This window comes from Phalacrocorax aristotelis, chromosome 6, assembly GCF_949628215.1.
Source record: "Phalacrocorax aristotelis chromosome 6, bGulAri2.1, whole genome shotgun sequence".
Lineage (NCBI taxonomy): Eukaryota > Metazoa > Chordata > Aves > Suliformes > Phalacrocoracidae > Phalacrocorax > Phalacrocorax aristotelis.
In genome coordinates, this window is record NC_134281.1 from 56141984 (window position 1) to 56163942 (window position 21959).

At 42.1% G+C, this 21959-nt stretch overlaps 1 long non-coding RNA gene across 1 annotated transcript in view; it reads left to right on the forward strand.

The window, feature by feature from the left end:
* Nucleotides 1–236: 236 nt before the first annotated feature.
* LOC142059335 (uncharacterized) overlaps nt 237–21959 on the forward strand; it is a 39574-nt gene continuing 17851 nt past the window's right edge. Inside the window, exon 1 of the long non-coding RNA XR_012661290.1 lies at nt 237–465. This is a non-coding gene — a long non-coding RNA (uncharacterized LOC142059335). The remainder of the gene's footprint in view (nt 466–21959) is intronic.

A 21959-nucleotide genomic window follows, 5' to 3' on the forward strand; every position in this document is an offset into this window, starting at 1 on the left:
GTGAAGGGTGGCCTGCCCACGCGGGACGCCCAGCAGGCCCTCCGCCGCAGCTCTGCTGCTCTCACGGCAAGGCCGGCAGAAATACATCCACAACTGAATAGATCGATAGGCTTGTTACTGTAATGCAAAGTCAACTTATAGGCGTCCCCACTAGGAACCAGTTAAAAGTTTTTTTCCTCTGAAGCCACATTCTTCTGCTGGTTGTGGTATGTTGGACAGAGGCTGCGTTCCCTCGCACTGGAATTTCCTGTATTAGCACTGCAAGGGAGTGGATTTATTTTGTAGTCCTTGAGATTTCTGAGCTTCATGGATTTCACCGCCTTTATGCACCATGAAACAAAGACCTGGTTTCTGCTGAGGCATTGCAGAAAGGATGAGCATCTGCTGACTTCTTGGTCTTCCAAAGATTGACGCCCTCCAAGACCAGAGGTGACCCAGTCTGGGATTATCTCACTGAAGACTGAGGTATTACCGACACAGCTCTCGTATAGCTCACATATGTTTTTTGTGCTGATTTTTGAAGCTAAAAGAAACTTTTCATTCATTGTTGTTGATTTGCACCCTAATGTACTGCTGAGGGAGCTCATGTTGCTTCTGTTGTAGCAGGAATAGGGTGGTTACAATCTGTAAAACACTAAACTAGCCCAGGGGACAGGCATCCTCCTTTACAATCTCCCACCCTAAACAAGTCTGTTGTCCTCTGGGCTTGTGGGCTCAGTTCCCTAAAGGCAATGTTACATGTTCATTTTGTGTTGCGGGCTTTTTAGAGAGGCCTATGGACTCTTTCTCTTTTCTCAGACTCACCTGACTCCAGCCCAGCTGTGGTTTTCCCACTTCTTAACTTAATCAAAATTGCATTTCAGATATCCGACTGCCAAATTTACAGCTTCATTGAAACGGAGATAGGTTATGTAAGACTTTCTGCATAGAAATGTGTAATATATTATACTATATTGAGTTTTGTGGAAGAGTGGAAAATATCTGTTTGGTTTTGGAAATACATTATAGAGTTATTTAGATGCCAAGTTTTTCATTGTTCTACTAATGTCTTCCTGATCTGCAAGTTTTAAAAAGTAAATCATTAGACTGTTGCAAATTTTAAAACGAGACATCTAAGAAATCTTGCTCTGTGGTGTTGAGTCGGGTCTCAGACCTTCACAGGAACGAAGTGGCAGCTGTGATTTTCTGGAATAGGTTTCCCAAAGTTGCCCCAGCCCATATCTTCCCCCCCCGCCCCCCCTTTATGCACTTCCCCACCTTAAATTGCTCTTATTGAGCCAGTTTGCCAGGGGCTCTGAGTGACTGGTAAAGTGGACCGAAATGCTCAATTTTCCCAATATTGGTACTTTATGACATTATTGGTTTAGGATTTTTTTTAATCCAAGTAAGGATGCTTTCCACCTTAATTGCATGCTAATTAACATTTTGCTTTGTGGATGATTAATATTATATAAACTATAGCCCTACTCCAGCTATTGCTCTCCTAAACTCGCAGCCCAGAAAACTGTTATCTTTTTCCCAGGGTGGCTGTTGTGCTTCCCAGCGGGCCAACACCAATTTTCAGATTTGTCGCAGAGCTCCACAAATAACCAGCCAACCACACCCCCCCCAAACCTTCCTGACAGAGTCTTTCGTTTATATCCTTACATTCTTTTTTATTAAATTTGCCTCAGTAATCAATATGTCCCAAACCTGCGGAGTGTCTTAAGTGGGAAATTTCATCACCCCCCCCCTTAGAGGCACACTGCTGTCATGTCCCTGCTGCATCTCCCGCTTGCCTGTGCAAGAGGATGTCAGAGCACTGGCTGATCTCATCTCTCCCAACCACTAATTTAATTTGCAAAATGTTGTGTTTTTTTCTAAAGTGTGTGAACTTTCCTCACTCTGTGTTCTTGAAACATGAATTAATGCTCTGTTTTCATCTGTATGGCCTCGGTATATATCCTGCCTTTGCACGCAAGCCTTCAAAGCTGTGTGGCAAGGATGGTATGAAAAAAAATCTCCATTAAAGGAATGAACTTAAATTTTCTTTAAGTCCCACTGATAAGTTTGCAGTGGGCCTTGCTGGTGACACCCTTATTGGTGCTCAGCTAATGGCCAAGCCACCACACTTGGGTGGGCATGTCTCAAAGCACTAACGTGATCACTGAAAACTAACTGAAAGTAAAGGAGAATAGAAGGGAACAGCTGAACCGTGGTGTACCCTTCCCTATAGATACAGAGTCGGGCCATGCACTGTGTGCTCAGGCAGTGTGCTGGTGAGGTCCTGCTAAGCAAATACAAAAAGAACCATGGTAAAGTTAATATTTTTCATTAAATTCTTAGTTTTTCCATTCCATACTTCATTCTTATCATTTATATTTGAAACCATCTGGCCTTTAAATCAAGATTTAGTATTGCTCCATGCAGTATCCAGGCGGAGCTCTGGTCTGAACTACCTGTTTAAAATTCCCCTTTTTTTATAATTTCAGCTGAACAGTTTTAAACGCTTCTTGTTGTGAGCCGTGGTGCTGTACGGTGGGCTGCACATCGCTGGGAAGCTGCGGTCTAGAGGTAGTTGCACTTCAGTGCCAAGGGAAATAATAACTGGATGGATGGAAAGCGTCTGGGATTGATGTGGTTTAAAGGTGCTGTTCATGCAGGCTATTATCAAGGAAGGAGTTAGGGAAGAGACTCACTCTTAAAATGCAGGTGCTCTTGTGCTTTCTCCGACAGATGTGTTCCAAGAGTGTTTTGAATTCTGTTTAAAATTTGAAAGAGCTAAACCTTCAGGCTCTTCTCTTCCTTTCTTAAATTCATTTCCCTGTTTAGATGAAAAAGAAACATTTTGCAACTTACTTTAAACTTTCTTCAAAAGAACTGCTGGAAAAGGAACATTCATGTGAAGAACATAAGCTGTAAACGAATGTTAAGCACAGCAGACGGAGCGATTTTAAATGTACTAATGGACAGACATTAGACTGTAGAAATTTACCTAAATTACCGAAAACCTCAGATGTGGAGGGACTGCCAGGTGGGGATAAAACCCCAATGAATGAGCCAAATGGCAGAAAAGTGTTACCAGAGTAAAGAGCTGTACATGCAAGAGAAATACCAAAATGGGGAAATAGCACCAGCGAAGATAATGAAAGATAGAGAACGTTTCAGTTAAGTAACTGATGCAGGAGCATGTACACACAGCCCATACCAAAAATACAAGCTCTTAGGGTGGATCTCTCTCTCTCTCTCTTTTTCTCTCCCCCCCCACCATTTTGCTATTTTTTTCCCCTGCTAATGATGGCCGCTTAACAGAGTTAACAGCATTAATGGGCAAAGCTCTTTCCATCTACATGCATAGCAGACTTTTTCTGAGTGCTCTGTCAGATGTTTTCAGGTGTGTACTTGCCTCAAAATTTCCGAAAAACTGTTTTCCTCGGATAATTTTTGATTAATTTTGTTAGGCTGCCTGGCTGCTGGTTACTTTCTTCGGCTGTGTTGAAGTAGCAAAGCAAGTGTGTTGAGGTTTGCATGATTTGTGAATATGAAGGGGAAAAAAAGAGCAGTCTGAAAAAAAATACCCCACAGGAAAGAAATAATGGGCAATATGTTTCCTTTTGAACTTTTTCAAATCAACCTCTGGAAAAGGTGTCATAAAGCCCCCAGAAATGAGTAACAGCACAGGGACAAAGAAAACTCTGTTACAGATGTCCCTGCAAGTCTATGAGCAAATTGTTTTTTTCTAAATAACTCCAGAACATTACATGGCCTTAACAAGTTTCCCAGGACAGGAACTCCTAGTTTATTACTTGCTCACATTGTCATCAGAAATTAATTTTGTCCCTGAAAGACAAATTGGCTGGTAGCTTATGAAGTTAAATGGAAAGAACAAGTGAGCATCTGTTTCTTCTGCATTTTGTCTCCTTGGTGTCTTACATATAAATGAATCAGAGTGTTCAAACTTAAATTAAGATCTTTGGCTAGATAAACAGTTAAAACTGGTTCCCATAGCTACCTCTCACACATAGCTGTGATTGCATTATAATCCCCTAGTAATCAGGTCTAAATGAAAGAAAGATGATAAGGGTGCTATTTTCAGTTTTCAGTACTGATTTTTATTAGCTCTCAATCAGATCAGGACTGCTTTGCCTTTCATCACATTGTGGCAGTGTTTGTAGAATCATTAGAGTAATAAAGTGTAAATCTTACCGAGGTGCATTTTTCTTGAGGTGTTTTATATAACGAAAACTCTGAAGATTACATTGGCGGGTACAGGAAAGATTTGTTTCTGCAACTAAAGTGAGGATGTAATGTACGCTATATTCATTTATTCTTTACCCAAGCGAATACCTAATGAATTACCTTGCCGAGGTAAAACAAAAAATAAAAATATCCAAAGAATCAGCCTGTCTGAACACGGTCCTAATATACTGTATATTGCAAGTACTGAGTTTAGTCGGTTTTTTAATTTGCCTTATTATCTTGTATCATATCTCTCCCTGTGCATTACCATGCACAAATGAATTACAGGCAAAACCACAAGCACTGCTATTACCAGCCTGCTGTTTTTTGTAAACTAGTGCAGCCCAATAAAACATCATGTTGCAGCAATATATAAGTATTTATTGTAGAGTAAATTTCAGCTAAACAAAAGCACACAGGGAGGCCTGATCCTGCTCGTAGGAGAGGCAGCAGCAAAAGCTCGAGTTTGGCTCATACATCATTTGCGTCTCACCTGCACCCTTGATTTGCAGTATCCTTTGAGGTAAATTTTACTTAATAGCTTTACTTCTAAAAGGTTCCTGACTGCCAAATTTAGAGGAGACTTCACCCAACCCTCAGAGGTGTTCCTGGGTGTTTCTGCAGGCAGAGCTATCCTTCAGCACAGAAATTGCCTTGCGTAGTGTTGCAGGATTGTTTGCAGAGTTTGCAGGTGTGCCCCACATTTGCAATTAACTCCCAGTTTAATACTGGAGTGATTTTACTTTCCCATAGACTTTTTTTTTTTAAAAAAAATATCTGGTGAATGTTGCAATGTATCATACTATAGCATAGCTATTAACATGTCTCCCCATTTTAAATATTTGAATTTTGTGTATTCTATATTTAAATGAGGAGTAAACTGTCCCGGTAATTCAGTGTTAGATATTTACAGTCATTCACACAACTGCAGGAGCATTAGCTAGCAACAGGGATTAGTCAAAAGCTTAAAAAAAGAAAAATCAAACAAACAACTTCCTGGTTTTCTGTTTGATTTAATGTACTTGATGTAGGAACCCTGCCTGCTATTAACATTACAAGTTATACTTTCTTTCTATTCTATAAAAGATTAATCCATTCAGCCATCAAATAGTGGTGTTTGCATAGTTAGCAAAGTGTAAGATACTGTCTGATGTTAGGACATGGAATACTTTAGGACAGGGACGATTTAATGTATAAAAATTTATACCTGAGATAATTAGATATTGGTATTCACATCAGGCAAAAAAAGAATAAATCAGTTCATATGATGTTATAGATAAGGAAACTAAATTTATGTTTCAAATTTTAATCTATTAAGACTTCTAAGATGCAGAGAGGTTCTCAGTCTAAAATGATTAATTTGCTACTAATATTTTAAACCACAAAAAGCTCAGTTTCAAATGGTCTTTCAAAGCAAATAGGCAAAGAGAGTATTTTGGTCAGAAAGGTTTTGTGTATGTTTGTATGTTGACACGCAAATGTAATATGTCTGGAAGATGTTGCTATGTCTAATGACACAAAAGGGAGTAAATTGTAGAGCCTGATTATCAACAGATAACAAGACATACTGTATATAAATAAATGCTCAGCATCAAAACCCATTATTGGATTAGCTATATAATCATGTTTCAGGCTGTAAGTCTGTGCTGACAAATGAACACTTTTCATTTGGCTCAAGGTCCTCATCAGCAACGGAACTAATTTTACATTCTCACCCATTAAGTGAATAAGATGTGGAAAAAGCTGTCTGCTTTTTGAAGTGTAAATTTGCTGCTACAGGCTGTGCAGACCAAAGCTCTTTTGAAGCAGTGAAATGAGATCATCTCTAGGGACATGTGAACCTGACAAAGTTTAGGTCATTTCTGTGGAAGGTATGGCGGGGGGGAGCCATTTGGATATGGTTTCAGTAGTGACTTATATGGGGCAATTTGGAAGATGCTGAACTTTACAAGCTTTTTGTTCGAATTTGTGAGAGAATGTGAACTGGAAGCACAGATGCAAGCTTTCAGCCCTCGGAAAGAAACCTCCATAAACATCTGAACTAGGTACTTGGCCAGCACAGTTTGGGAGTGCTAAGCAGGTTGTGTGCAGAGCCTCTCCTGCTCAGCAGGAACAGCACCAAGTCATTTTCAGGGGCTGGATACTTCCCCTGCTTTCCCCTCTGTACACACATACACGAATGGAGATCTGGGAAATAACCTGGACCTCTTTCTGGGGAAGGCACTGGAGGTGGAGGAATTAGACCATCACATCTCACTTTCCACCCCTGGGAATTTCCCCAGGAGAGAGGAAAATCACAGCTCTGTACCTCATCTGGCTGCCAGCCCCGTAAATTGCAGCATGGCACCAGCTTTTGCTTGCCCTGGCTGCAGGGGAGCCCATCCTGCCTGTGCCTGTGGGAGAGAGGCATGGTGGGCATGGAGGGCAGCATGGACAGAAGGGGAAGGGGAGAGGGCTCCTCAGGGGGCTCAGTAAGGATCCCCTGGGTCAGCTAGCGTAAGGGGCAGGATCACAGTAAGCTCTAGGCCTTCCATGCCAGGGAGCAGTGTTGTGATGCACCTCAGTTCAAGCAAGGGTGATGAAGATGTTGCTGACACCAGCTTAGAAGAAGAGAGTCTTATGAAAATCATTTAACTTTTTAGATTTCCAGACACGCAAAGCAGTGTTTAACCACTGTTTAGGATCATGAAAAAAATATCCCCAGGCTGTGCTGCGTGTCTAACCAAAATGCTTTTCATTTGCAAACCAACTAAAAATTAAGATAGGCTTTGATTGTTCATTTGTTAATTTGATTTCACCCCCTGCTCTTTGTTTGCTCACTGGAACATGCTTGTACAGCTTAGGCTTTCAGTCTTCCTCAGAAAATGTGCAGTTGTTTCATCCACCACTTCCTGATATCTTGTAGCCCACCAGTGGTCCATGGACCACAAGCTACGAAACGCTGTGAGAATCCTGTATAACAAAACCAAAGAAAATTGCAGGAAGCCCAGGCCGGCATATTTGCATGAGAATATACATCCTTGATATGCCCCTGTGTAAATGGGGCTAGTTAAATCTTAGTTCAAGCACCTTGAGCATATGGTTTTGAAATTGTTTTTCAAAGAGTAATGGCTATCAAAGAGTAAAGATGTTTGTCAGGCACTTATATAAAGCAACAACAAGTTTTTAAAAATATCCTCTAGGCAAACAATTGCACTGCTTTCTCCCGCAGCATTTTTAACCAGATGTATTAATATCGTGTAGAAACACCTGACTAGGTGGGTAACCTCTGTGGAGTCTTCACCTAAAAAATAAACTGAAATAAGGCAGCTGAAAGAGAGATTTTGCAATCCCTTCCCTGAGCTCAGCTTTCCAACTTTGCTGCTGCTGATGTTGCGCCCACTACCAGGCTTAGCTGTCTACTTGCCTGGGCACACGGATGGGGGTTTTGGCCCTTGAGGCAGCCCCTCTGCAGTCAGCATTGATTATTCAGGACCTTCCCTCCACTTTCCTTCTCAAAATAAAGCTGTTTGTTAATAATACTTCTCTACCTCTCTGGCATATTATGAAAGTTAATGAGTTGACGTCTGCAAAAGACTTTGAAAGTATAAAACGGTGTGGAAGTTCTAAGAGCTGTGTTGTGAAGGTCTCCCTTTCCTCAGCTTAAGGCAGAGTGAGTTAAAGTTAGCCAAAGGGGATAAAAGAAACAAGAGAGACTTTATGAGTGTATCAGGGGAAAAGGAAATACTGGAGAGAAAATAGACCCATTAGCAAATAAGGAAGGAGATGAAGTTAATTATGATTTTAAAATGGATGAGCAATAGAACAGTTTTTTTTTTTTTTTAAATCAGTCTTTAACAAAAATAATAAGGACTGACAATTAGGAAGAAGTGAAGTCCTTGTGAAAACAGGTGTTTGATTAAAAAGCAAAGGGGGAAAGCTTGTAAAACATGAATATACATAAATGAGCAAGCCTAGATGAAACTTGTCTTTAGATTAAACTCTTCTTAAGAGCAATGCGAAACTAATGCATTTTTCCAAATATTTACAAGTAATTTGGAAAAAATATGGCAGACAGGGGTAAAGGCGTATCAGAAAAGAAAAAAGCAACAACAGCCACAAAAAGGCTAATGATGTCTGGGAGAACGACGCTGGTGGTTACTGGCCAGTAAGTATTCATTTGTACTAAAAGTGAGAAGCACAACTGGAGTGAGCTGGGAAGCGCCACATCTGTTGGGTTACAAAGCCATGCTACACAGCGAGGTCTTGTTACAGAGTTTGACAATGCAGCGATGAGAAACCCAGTACGTGTTGGGTCCGATCCAGAGTTGCTGCTCTGCCTCTTTACACCAGCAGGTCTATCTGTAACATCTGAACTTGAGTAAATCGTTTGACAAAAATACCTTGCAAACCTGTGCCTGAGAAAAGAAATCCAAATTGGGTTTGATAGGAAGGGTGTCATTTGGGCTGGAAATGGCAGTATGAGGCCACACAGAAAGTGATCTGAAGACAAAAATTAAAATAGAGTCTGGTTGTAAATATGTTATGATTATTTCAGCATAAAGAATGATTAAGACATAATTATAAAAAGAAAAACAAGTTACTGTGTGAGCAGCAGAACTAGGGCACCCTGGTTCCCCGTGTCTTTAGGTGCTGTGATTGGATTCTCTGGCGTCTAATAGGTTTCCTCTGTGACAGCCCCTCCGAGGTGGGGGCGGGCTCGTGCCTCGATGGGGGCATAGGTAGGGGTGCGCTTTGGGATACCTGTGATAGCTGTGTGCGTTTGAGACCTACACAACCTCCAAATGCAACTGGGGTTGAAATGGCCAGCCTTTCCAAAAGTTATGAGGAGGGGGCTCGGAGAGGGTGATCACATTTCCCACATCCATTTATTGGGAACATCTTGTGAAAGGGTAAATTCTAAATGAAAATTGGAATGTCACGAAGGAACAAAATGCTCTGAATTTTGAGGCTCTGTCCCTCTCCTTTCTCTTGTTTCTAAAACGCTGTGTCTGCACGGATGAACTGCATACAGGTAATAGCTGTAATGATCTTATTTTCATACCTACTTCTTAGCTACTATTTTAGAAGCTCCTCCACCTCACCAAAAGTACAAAGTATTTTTCCAAGCAGCTATTTGTTCCCTTTTAGTGTAAAGGATTAAGGAAATGAGGAGTTTTTACACTGATTATTTTGAGATATATTCTTTTTTAAAACCACTGTTCTGAGTCTCTGACTGTTGAACATGTACACCCAGCTATGATCAGTAAAAATTGCTTCTTGGAGAGAATGATGCACACAGAACTTCAAACAGGTTAAATTTGCCTATTGTAGGGAGGGGATCAAAGCTAACTTACAGTTTATGCTATTCAACCTTCAGTATAAAGGCAGATCTGCAAAACCTGCTGAATATCAGGTCTAAGTCTCCGTTGCTGCACTGGGAACCGAAGTGAGGACAAGGGCACTATTTCTTGTCTGTAATCAAGAAGTATCACTGAATTACATGGGGCATCCAGTAGCTTCTTATATGAGGCAAGAAAGATGCAACTCTTTTTAAGGTCATGGGAATAATGTTATGGTGATTCCTTTTCATGTCCAATTACCATTCTTCTCTACTCATTAATACCAGAATAGCTTCTAACCCTATGAGATTCCACATTTTAAAAAAAATATATATATGTGTCCTACATGGTTTCACATCAGTAGAGAGGCAACAGCACACATGGACTGAGCAGCAGAAATCCCCTTAAACAGCAGGAATTGTGTAAGTAACACCTTGAATATGGTTTTGAGAAAAGTGACTTAGCAGTTTTCATAGCTGTAAAGCTGGCTCACAGATGCATGGAAATCTACACAGAAATATACTGCCCTGTTTACCACCAGGATTACAAAGCACAGAATGGAAAATGTAGAAGGAATGGTATGAAAATGCAGCCAGCATATGTTTTCTAAGAGCAGCAAGGCTCAGAGAGCCCAGCTCCCACCTATAACCACGCCTCTTCCCATGGCTCCAGCACAAAGTACGTTTGGAGTGGCAGTTTTATGGTGGGGAGGATCAATGCACCTACAGAGCCCTCCTCCTCCCCCTCTCCTCCCTTCAGCTCACACATCTGAGAAGCACCCGTGTACCTTTGCCTGCTGCCGGTGTAGTGTTGAGTGTGAGGATGTGATTTGCACACCCCGATTCCTTCTGTGTTCCTTAGGGTCCTGTTTTCCCTCTTCCCCTGGTTTCCCTTTCAGATTTGCTTATTTCTTAATAATGCCACGTAGTATGTTGTGCATTCGCTGGGAGCCTAAAAAAGCAAGACAGATTTTATCATTTCGACTGTAGATATCTAATGCCCATTATGGGCTGACTAAATTTAGTAGAGTGGCAATTCACCAGACTACTAAATTTAGTTAGGCCATCCGGTCATATCATTTTACTTAGCTTAATATTGGATATCATAAGATAGGGCCTATCAAACAGTATGGCTCCAGCTTCCCTAGCTGCAGATTATATTATCATTATAGCTTTTCAAAACATTCATGCTGACTTTTTTAAAACCTTGACATTTTTTAGTTTGTATATTTTTTTACAAGTTTGTAAAGATAGTCAAAATTCACTTGGTTTTCACTGAAAAAAGCACTGTTTACAAAAACCCAAAAGACACTGCTGTTTTCATTTTAAGCAGAACCATTGACTTTCCCTCTTAAACTTTAACGTCAATTAGAGTAAGATGAAATTTATCATCAAAGCTAGGTAGACAAGGTGGAGCCCAATTTGGAGAGAAATTTTGCACAAAGTTTTTCATTGTTTTCATGCATTTCTAGTTGCCATCGAATCTCAGTTCTGTTCCGGACAGAAAGGAAAGCTTTATGAGAATCCAGACAACCTGGACTGTGACAACCAGCAGGAGTTCTCAGTGCTGTAAATTCAAACTTGTCTCGTGCAGAGTAAATGGGAAAGAGATCTTGGTAAGGATCCCATGCACAACAGCTGGAGTTATGGCAATGGGATCAAATATGACTAACAAAATGGCATGTACAAACTCATCAGCCCTGCTATAATTCTTCCTTAGTATATGGAAAGAAAATTGCAGTAGCAATATTCTGGGAGTCTGTAGACTTAATCTTTTTCGGTAGGCCTTGAAAGGGAGCCAGTGTCTCTCCATCCCGAGTCAATCATTCCCTATCCAAGTAAACTGAACTGAGATCATCTAGATGCTGGTCTTCGTTTCTAACGAGCTTTCACAGTAAAACAGGAAATAATAATCTTGAAAGGGGAAAAAAAATGGTCAAAAATCAGCCAGAGAACATTTAAAGGTTTGTTCTGAACAAGCAGGGCTAAGAAAAAGGCCTGAGAAAAGTGTGTCCTGGGATCACTCACAGTTAAAGCACTGATTAATTAAGCAGAGGGTCATTCTTCAGAAAGACTCAAGGGCAGTTTTGGCCCTGGGGCTGTAATTTGGACACTTCTGGAGTTCTAGATACACTGAGCTATTCTGTGCCGGGCCTGTGAATATGTGCATTCTTCTGGCTGAACAATGGCATCTTTATTCAAATGGGAGCGACTAAGTAAGTGGCTGTCTCCTAATACGGGTGGTATTTCTTCCTGCTCTGCCCCAATCTCTGCTGCTTTCCCGTTGCCTTATCAGTGCTTTGTAGCACAACTTACAAAATGAAATCTATTCATAGTGCTAAAAACCTCCCCCTTTATAGACACAGGAAAAAAAAAGCCCCAAACACTTACATATCCTCCAATTCTATAGCAGGGTGTTTACTTTTTTAAATGCAATTCTGCTTATCTGACGCTGGTTTGGAAATTAATAAAATGGTGCCTGGCTCTTATTGTTTTGACTACGGGAAGGAAATTAATCCACAACTATTACAAGTGTTTGATCCAAACGAGCAGAGATAAAACTACGGTTTCAAGAAACGTCGTTCCCTGTTCGTCATGTGTCCTAGTGCACCTGACATGTCTGCTTTATTCCTCTCATGTTTAGCAGCAACACTGTCCAGGTAGATGATGCCCATTCATCTTGCTTTGTGTAGGTATTTCTTCAGGGTGGCTTTATTTATTGTGCCTTAACTACTGTTTCTTCTTACTCACTCGGTTTAGCTCTGCCAGAGGTTAGAAAAGAGGTTGTTTGTCTGAAGAGACAAGGGTGTGGTGAAAATACTGTGTGCCAGCCAAGTGAACCAAAACACTCTCTGAATTACAAAGCAGGCTGGAAAATAAAATTTAACTGACAGAAGATCTGGACGCAACCTGTGCTGAGAGACAGGGAGAAAAGGAATCCCAGGAATTGGGCATGTACCCGGAGGTAGGTCCAGAGAGGGGAGCTGTGCCCCCCAAAATCTTCTCACAGCAGCAGAGCAGGATTTATAGCATTACTGCATGGGGAAAACTAATGTCAATGTTTATGCAGTATTGCTTGGTATTCTTAATAGTCAGTTGGGCGAGAGCAGGGTCGCAGTGAAACTGTACTGCAGAAATCTGCGACTTCACTTACCACGGGGACTGGGCTGAGGCACCACGCACACCCCAGGCCTGTCCCAAAGCCCGCTGCTACTCACTGACGCTGCCAGAGTCGCAGGGATTGGCACGGTGGGGCAGACCCATTGCTTGTTTCCACCAAAGCCCAAGCCCAGGCACCTTCCAGCTGCATGTGCCTCCACAAATAGCGCTTCCACAAATACTTCTGAACATCCTAGATCTGTAGAACCACCAAAAGACACTGTACAGAGCACTGGTTTGGTATTTCGTCCAGTTGCAATGTAATATCAAATAGACCATTCTCAGAGTGGAGGCTGTCTTCCTCTTCCTCTGCGATAGCCCAGCCATGGGTGTAGGCAGCCACGTCCCTCTTCCCAGAGGCTTTTGCTCCTCTGCGCCACCCACGAGTGCCAGGCCGGGCAGCAGCCGCGCTGGAGGTGCCCCCGGCCCAGCGCCCAGCGCAGCCTGGCAGCTGCGGCCCTCGGTGGAGGCGTGAGTCTTCACAAACCATGTAGCGATCATCTAAACCTCCACTGAGACACCTGGCGGTCTTTGGGATGGGGACAAAATGGGAGGAAAAATGAGTGCTGTTATTCTTAGCTGCTGGCTGTTAGGTCCCTCTGACCTGCTAAGCAGTGTGTGCCACAGGAGAGGGCACCGAGTGGCTCTGCCTCCCCATGCCTGCGTGGGGATGGAAGCCACGAGTGGAGCCCTGAAGGAGTCCAGAGAACAGAAGTTTTGCATTAGCGATGAGCCAGAGTCAGTTATTCGTATTTATACAATACCAGGCTCTGGGGAAATTCAGATGCAGACCTGAAATACATGGCTTGGCAAAAGACTGTTGTTACTGTCACATGTCTGACCTCTTGAAAATAACATTAATTCAAAAGTTAAATGTGTTCAGCTGACAGTGATGGAGTATTTGTGTTAAGGAGGAGATTTTTCAAAGGCACAAAATCAACTTAGCGGTGTGTTACAATTGCCTCACTGATGTCCTACAGAAGGCCTGACTGCGGCAGGTTTTGGGGGGGCTTTCAGCTGCACTGAGGCACTCGTTGCACTGAGGGGGGTTGTTGTGAGACCCCACTAAAAAGGCTGCATCTCTAAAGGAGATTCTGAAGATTCATGATCTTTCTGGACACTTTAAATACAATTACTTAGGAAATGATTTCCCCTGGTTTAGTTCCCAAGTAGGCAGTTAGACCTGGCAACCACAGACATAGATCTTGTAACTGGCTTTGATGTGAGAAAGCAGCATTGCTGTAATGCTGGAGATATCCCTTTCTTTTCTGAACTACATTGGCAGTTCATGATACCAGCCTGTCAAAATGACATTCACTCTGTATTACACAGAGCATATAAAAGCTTGTGTTTACATTTTGTCTCCTTTGCCCTTTTCAATTCCGCTTTATTTTTTTATAGTTTTATAATTTAAGCAGTACATATTTGGGAATGTTTTTTTCCATGCCTTGTCTAGCTTTATGGCTTGTTCTGGCTAAAGCATCCTTATATGATTTGATTTTACAAGACATATAGGCTAGCACATATGTATGTAATTGTTCCGTAGTGAACCAATCTGTCTGGAGCACTGGGGGAAGATATAGATTAATACTTTCTTTCTTGCTACTTACAAACTAAATTGCTAGATCTACAAATGAAGCAAAATATTAGGAACTGCAACAATAAGGCTTGCGCTAGTTAGCAGGAAGCATGAGAGTATGGTGGAGCCTGAGAAACACTCATCAGAGTAATATTTTCATCAGAAACAGAATGTATTGTAACCAGGGGAGATAAGCATGAGTAGGCAAAACCGACTATGCTTACAACCAACATGCAGCAGCAGCTACAAATCACAAACTGCTGAGTGAAACCTGAAAAATCGAAGCCTGATTCTTCTACCAGGAGGAGCCCCTCCCCGCTCTGAGTAGGTGTGGAGCAGGGGCAGGTAGTGGGGCCGGCCAGCGTGTGCCAAAATGCATCAGCACTGAAAGCACAGAGCAGCCTGTGGCACTAGCTGAGAGGCTGAGCCATGCCCAGCTGCTGGACACCCGCCACTTGGTCCTTACGCTGGTGGCAAGTGGCCCTCTGATAGCGGCGTGTTTAAGGAAGCAGAGTGAGAGCAGGGACCTGCTGTGGAGGACATCGCTAGCCTTTGCCACACAAAGAAATCCTGGAGGACTTTGATGTTTCCAAGTAGGAGAGCAGTGGAGAAAACAGCCAAGAATTGATGCTGAGGTAGAGTAGCAAACCTTGTTTAATAGCGGGTGCATTGCAGTGGTATCAGCAATGTGGAGTCAGTGCTGCAAGTGCCGCATACTAGGACTTATTTAAAGAGGCTATTGTAAAAGTCTTCGAGCCAGTTAATTACCAGTTTTTGTTATGTCAGGAACTCCTTGAGTTAAAGCAGAAAGAAACTATTCATGAATATGTTCCAGTTCTGTAGTTTAATGGGACAAATTTAAAAAAAAAAAAAAGAAAGAAAGAGAGAGAGAGAGAGAAACTGATAAAATGATTTAGTTCACGGAAGGACTGAAAACCCTCACAAAAAAAAGCTGAAATTACATATTGTGCCCCATCTACTCTTGCATAAGCCATTGAAATTGCTGGAGACTTAATTGGACTAATGGTCCATTGCAGTTATGCATGAGCCTTGGGGAGCGTACAGGGTGCATACGGGCCAAAGCACCAGCCTATGAAAGAGAGAGAAATTATCCAATAGCATTTTAAAAAAAGAAGATGTCCCAGTATGAAAAGCCAAGAGGCTTGGCTTGCATTTAAAAAGTATTAAGGGCAAGTGAGGAATTTCATTTAATGTATTCATCAAGTGGACTTGAAGAGGTGTGAAAAAAGGGCAGAAGTTACTTTAGGCAAGAGAAAACTTTCATTGGAAAACAAAAATCTACAGAGGACATTAATGTAGACTCATTCCCCTCCTGCTTACATCAGTTTTTTTCCCTCTGCACCTCCCTGTTTGCTGTGAAGTTACTGATGGACCATGGTTATTGCAAGCAGATCCAGGCCTAGAAATTCCATCTGATCAGAATAAAAATCATATTGCATGCTGCATATCGAATCGACCTGCAGATACTGGAGTAAACAGCAGTTTAGAGCCTGTCTCATACTATTGGTATTCTTCAGACATTAACTTTGCCGCCTTCCACTGTTCAGAATACTCTGAAAATCACCAACACCTTTACTGAACTGAGGTTTAAAGGCAACACAGAAGCAGAAACAAATCATTGTTCTTAGTTCTGCTGAAGGTTAGAAGAATACTTTTGCTGGGGGGGTGCTTCCTGTGTGTCCCTGAGTACCTCCAAAATGACCTGCTGTGTATACATACGTTCTAGTTTCTTTTTTACAAAGAGTTTGTTAGGAATTAAACCTAACTCTTGGGAGAAAAAACGAGTCCAGCATACCAGAATACCCATCTTCCTAATTCTTACCATGCCACAGACTGAAATCCCAGACCTGCTCCTATATTATGAAGCATCTTGGAGAAAGCTTTTATGATTTGGTGCCTATAAATGCAATAATCTCCCAGGATATAGAGACAGTGCAGAGGATATTGAAGACAATCTGTTAGATCTTTTCCCTTTGTATTACTTCCATCTTCTCATCCCTCGTAAACTTCTCTGCTTTTCAGAAGTCCCCCAAAGTCCTACACCAAACACCTTTGGTGATGATACAACTGCAGTGTGGGGCTGACCACACCGTTGAGGTTGTCAGCCTTTCAGTGCTGCCCCTCTTCCCAGGGCTGGTTTCCCATTTGGTGTGCTGCTTCCCCCTCCTCCCTGCTCTGCTCCCCTCCCCTGCCCAAGGGCTTTGCTCCGGGAGTGAGAGCCCCTCTGCTGTGCGCTGAACTCCTGGAGTTCAAGACATGACGCTTTTGCTGTGTTGTTCTTTAAAGTGCTAGCTTGGCCTTACTAATATATTTTCAATGGTTGGGGTTAGCAGAGCTTGTAAGAACATATCAGACTTGTCAGGTTTACAAGTCCACTCGCCACCTCCACCCTCTTACATATATTTTTAAATAGCTAATTAGGAGATAATGCCAGTGGAACCAAATACTGTCACAAGATAATGATCTTGCACTGCTATAGAAATGGTAAGTGGAAATGTTTATTTTCAAAGGGAAGAAATACTGATCATGTGCCTAATCCTATAATTCTTAAACAAGTAAAATTCCTGTAGATTTCAGTAAAGCCTGAGGTGACAACATCCTATTACTGTGGTAGTATTTCTGGATACCAAACGGCCGTAAGTGATGCAGTCATTTTCTCCAAATGATACTGGTGCAGTATTGGAACAGATGTTTCGCTTACCTTTATTAGCCTGTTGTAACTTCTATCTTGGAGGACAAATTCTGCATGTGCTTCATTGCACCAGCTTAGATGATTTTTTTTTTTATTTTTTTTATTTAGATGTGCTTTAGGAAGCAGTGGTTTGGATGAAGTTATGCTTATTTTTAACTTACTGACAGTTCATAATGGTGATACACAAGTCTGTGTTGCTACTACAGGCTCCCTTTGGCACACTAAGGATCATCTCTTTTAATCAAAGGTGGCCTTTCCTCTGTCCTTCAGGAATTTTGGAAACAAGGGTTGTCTTAAATTCACCTTTCAGGAATAAACCAGATTATGTTTCCAGTGGGATGAAGGAGTACACACGGGCAACAGTCACAAGTTCATTGGCTGCTCTGGCATAACTGCCCCTGTGCTGCTCTTCCCCAGTAATAGATGTGAGACAATTTGGGGGAGATTTACCTCTTGCTCAGGCTCATCCTCATGTCTGTATTCCCACCAGCGGTGCTGGTGGGGGCTGTGCCGTGCAAATCCTCCCCATACCACCTGCCGGGGAGCCTCTCCCTCTGCTACAAGGCAGCATTAATGGGATGGGTACATTCACCTTTACTGCCTCCCCCCAGGGAAGCCTTCTTTCCACTGCAGCTCTGGAGTCACTTTAGATGCAGGGTTGTCTTACAGACAGGTGAATACTGCAGTGGAAATTGGAGGCAGAGGCAGAGCTGCTTTCAGAGAAAAGCATGAAGGTTTATCCTAGTCAGAATTAACTTGCACAAGTTGTTAGTGTTTCACCATGGAAGGTGGCCAGTGGTTTTCAGAAATTACTGCTGCTTTCACGATCATTCCATTAGATCATCTCTAACCTTCTCTAATTGTTCTGATTTTTATTTTTTACCTTGTTCGCCAGTTCATGTCTAAATACAAGAAGATGTTTATATTGCATACATTGAGCTTTAATTGGCCCTTAAAAGAAGGTGTTGATTAGAATCTTCTCAACATCAACAGCTCGCTCGCACAACATTCTCTAATTACTGTTTATTAATTTAGTTCAAGTGGCATAGTTGAAAGCCCTGCTCAGATGGGAGAAGTAAATTGTCACTGGTATTGAATATGTAAATTATGTGCCGTGTAAGTTTCCATGAAGAATGTTTAAAGTTAAATGCTACGCACATAAAGCCTTCCAGTTTCATCTAAGCCAGCCATATGATAGCTTTGCAAAAAGTGTCATGAAAATTTACCAGCCCTAGCAAAAAACTACTCGCCTATCCTTTACTTTTTTTCCTATTAACATAATCATGATGATAACAATAATTTATTTGCCAGTCAAAAAAAAAAAAAATATCATTCATGCTGGCTGGCTGGAGATTTGCAAGGCTGCCAATGGAATCTGAGCTATGCGTTGCTGTAGAATAGACATTCAGCAGCCTGGATTTGTTGCCCTGGTGCAGTAACCCTTCCTTCTCTTTAATTAGCTTATAAAGTCAGAATTTCTTAAACAAAGTACTCATTAAACATTGCCTTGTTACATTTCTTTAAAATGCAATTAAAAGTTTTAAGAGTGCCGCGGAGTTTGTGTACCGTTGTCAGCGTCCATGTCACTCACTATCAATTTCCACCCACTCACACAGATCAGAGGCCTGCCGTTAAATATAGATGGCACTTCACGGCTTTTGTGTATAGACTAGGCATAGAACAATATACTGATGAGGATGACCTGACTGCATCTTGTACTTCAAGGAATAATAGAGGAACGGAGGGGAGGATATTCTAGAGGAAGGAAGACCCGGGAGTCTTCGTTGTCCTTCCACCTCTGCAGTTGTCTCTGCGACCTTTCGTGTGGGAGTAGCTGCATGTTGCTGGTGCGTGTGCTGCTTCAAAGTCTTCCCAGACAAAGCTGCATGGGAATGACATGCAGTTATTGTATTATGCATCCGAAACAATGAGACCAGACATCGCATTAAAAGGGAAAGAAAAACATCCAACGCCTGAGTGCTGCCTGGGCCTTCACCCAGTCCTCACACTCTCGCTGGCTGCTGTTATCATGAATGGCACTAATCAATTCCAGGAAATCTCTACACCAAGCATTATGTCACATGCGTTTACATCATTCCCTCTAACCTCTAGGGCTTCCTGTTGACATCTTTGGAGCTCTTCTACTACCAACTGGTATCAGAAGAAATGCCAAACGGTATTTTTAGCCATTTCTGTCTGCCAAAATGAATCCAAATGTTTCCATTTTGTGGCTTTCACCTGCTGGATCTCATCTTTGCTCCTTAAAACAAGCAAACTTTTGTGGGTCTGCTCGGGGTCTCCCCAGGTGTTTGCATAAAGGACGGTAGGAGCCTGTGAGGAGTTTGTTGAGGCAGAAGGGGCTAATGCCTCTGCAGAATTTATTTATTCATAATGTCTACCAGATTGCTAATCCAGTCTGTCAGTTGCGTAACTTCTGTTATAACTTCCACCCCAGGAGGCTGTTTCTCTTTTTCTTTCTGAATTCTTTCCTAGGAGATGCTGCTTCCCAGCATGGGCTATGCTTCACCTCGAGATTGATTTCCAAGCATCGTCCTGTGGGGCATTCCCCTCTCCCCTTGCAGGGCCATCCCCACAGGTACACAGGAGCCGTTTCTCTCTTGGAATGGACAGTGACAGCCCATCAGCTTCTTGCAACCCGTACTTTTCCAGTTGCTCAGCCAAAAGAAGCAGGGCTCAGTCTTTCCAGACCTAACTTGCAAGATTATTCCTTCTTGAAACCACTAAGTTTCTTGGTTTGAGTCTTTTTTTATTATTATTATTTGTCTGGTTTATACCTTCCTTTCATTCTAACGGTTTGATTTTTGTGGCTGTTTCTGTGTTTGTTCACAGCTGCAGTAGATATCAACAACATGATTAAATTCCAGCTCTGACTGTTGCAACATAAGCGGTCTGCCTTCATTATCCGTGGTGCCTAAAACTATTTGACCTCTAATAAGTTCATCTGTAAGTACGCCTCATTTGCATGATGAGGCTAACTGGTGCAGCCTGGTTGCATATTGGTCTGTGATTTCAGTTTCTCTTCGATCAGATGCATCAAACAGAAGGAAATATTGGAATTGCCAGCAACTGTATTTTTTTCTGTTAATCATGCCAGAATACTAGGAATCCCAGGCAGCCTTACTAGGCTGGAGAAATCCATGATAAAAGGCATGGGCGAGCTTCTCACGTCAGGTCGCATACAACCCAGAGCTGTGCTGGGGATAGTTGGTCTGGTTTGATGGCACAAGCTGTTAAGATCACAGCCAGCTCCCGAGCTGGCTGTTCAGTAGCCTCCTTTGGTGAGCTGCACTTCCTGCTGCCACCAAGCCCATGAGGGAGCTGTGCCACGCATCAAGGACCTCTCCCCTGGCCCACCAGGCTCAGAGCTGGAGGTGTCCTTCGGCCTCCCTGAGGGTCTCTGCCTGACTCTGCCCCCAGCTCACATCCATCCTCCCTGGGCCTGCACTTAGACCCAGTTGACATTCACTTGGCAGTAGTGCCTGCTTGGGCTTTACTGCCCAAGAGAAAATATGTTTTCTTACAGCAAGCTTTTAGGAACCTGAACCTTTCTTCGTGTCTGAAATGGAAGCAGCAAACTTCAAAGCTAAAAGTAAGTAGAGAACAGCTACCCAGTAATTGTGAGATTCATAGCAATAGTGCTGAAAACATGTCTAGTTGCCTTTTTCCTTTCTGGATCATGCTCAGGATAGACCTGTGGGTTTTCCTGTATTCAGTATGATTTTAAGAAATGTGATTTGCAACCGCTGCAGCATTCCTTACTCCCCTGATTTCAGAATTCAGCTTCTTACATTGTAATGTGTACCAAATACCTGCATTTTCATTTGAGACAATTTTTAATTGAGCTGAATGACCTCTGAGAACACGGAAATGTCTCTCATTGATACGAATGGGTCCTAGGCTGAGTCCTCATTTCATACACAAATCCCACTGGCTTTTTTTGATCTTGGGCTCGCACAGAAACTAAAAAACTAAACCAAGCAGAACCAAACAAAAGAACTCTGATGATCTCATCAGCAATACTTGCTTTGCACATGAACAGTAATTTTTCCCTAGCACATACTTCCAAGAATTTTTAAAAATGTCATTCATACATCATCTGCCCTAGCAGACAATAGTTGTTCCAGAGAAGCTGTTGCTCTCTATTAGGTCAATGATCAGTGAACTAAACATTTTCTACTTAGGCCTTCATATGATAAAAGCCTAAGAGCTTTGAAGGAGCCATTACAGACTATTGCCTAGAAGAAATATCCATTTGAAAATTCAGCAATTATGTACTTCTATAATAGCGTGTAAAAGGAGCTCTGGACCCATTATGGGTTATTGAGTAAATAATGTATTTTTAAAAGTGTCTAAGTAATTTATATGATAGCCTGTATTGGCAGCAAAGAGTGATTGTAGACTAAACATTCTGTCTTCCTTTCTTTTTAAAAATCTCATTTAAATCCCTAAATAGCAATTAAAAAAAGAAATCCCTGATGCAGTTTCAGTATTTCTATAGTAGCCAATAGCTAATGGCTCCGACTTTACACCACTGAGGCTGCCATTTTGTGCTGAGCCAGTTTCCTCTGGTCTGACTTACTTTTTTTTGTCTTGATTGGATAAGACAGGAGGCTTCATTATCAAATACAATATAGAAGTGTCCAGAGGCCTCCTGGAGGTCAGACTCACAGTCATCAGACCTCCCCATAATCAGGAACAGCCACTAACCAAAAAAGCCATGAGTCCAGAGAGAGAAGATAGGAAGCTGTCAGCCCCTATTTCAGGGAAAAATTGAGGCTTGGAGAAAGGAAATACGTTGTCTGAGATCATGCAGGGGACAAAGGACCTCTGCCTCCGAACACCAAGTTTAGTTTCCCTGCTTTATGTTCAGACCTTCTATGGAAAGGCACATTCTCAGCTCTCGTTGCTGTGGATCCTCAATGCTAATGCAAACAGCCCCTTTATCAGAT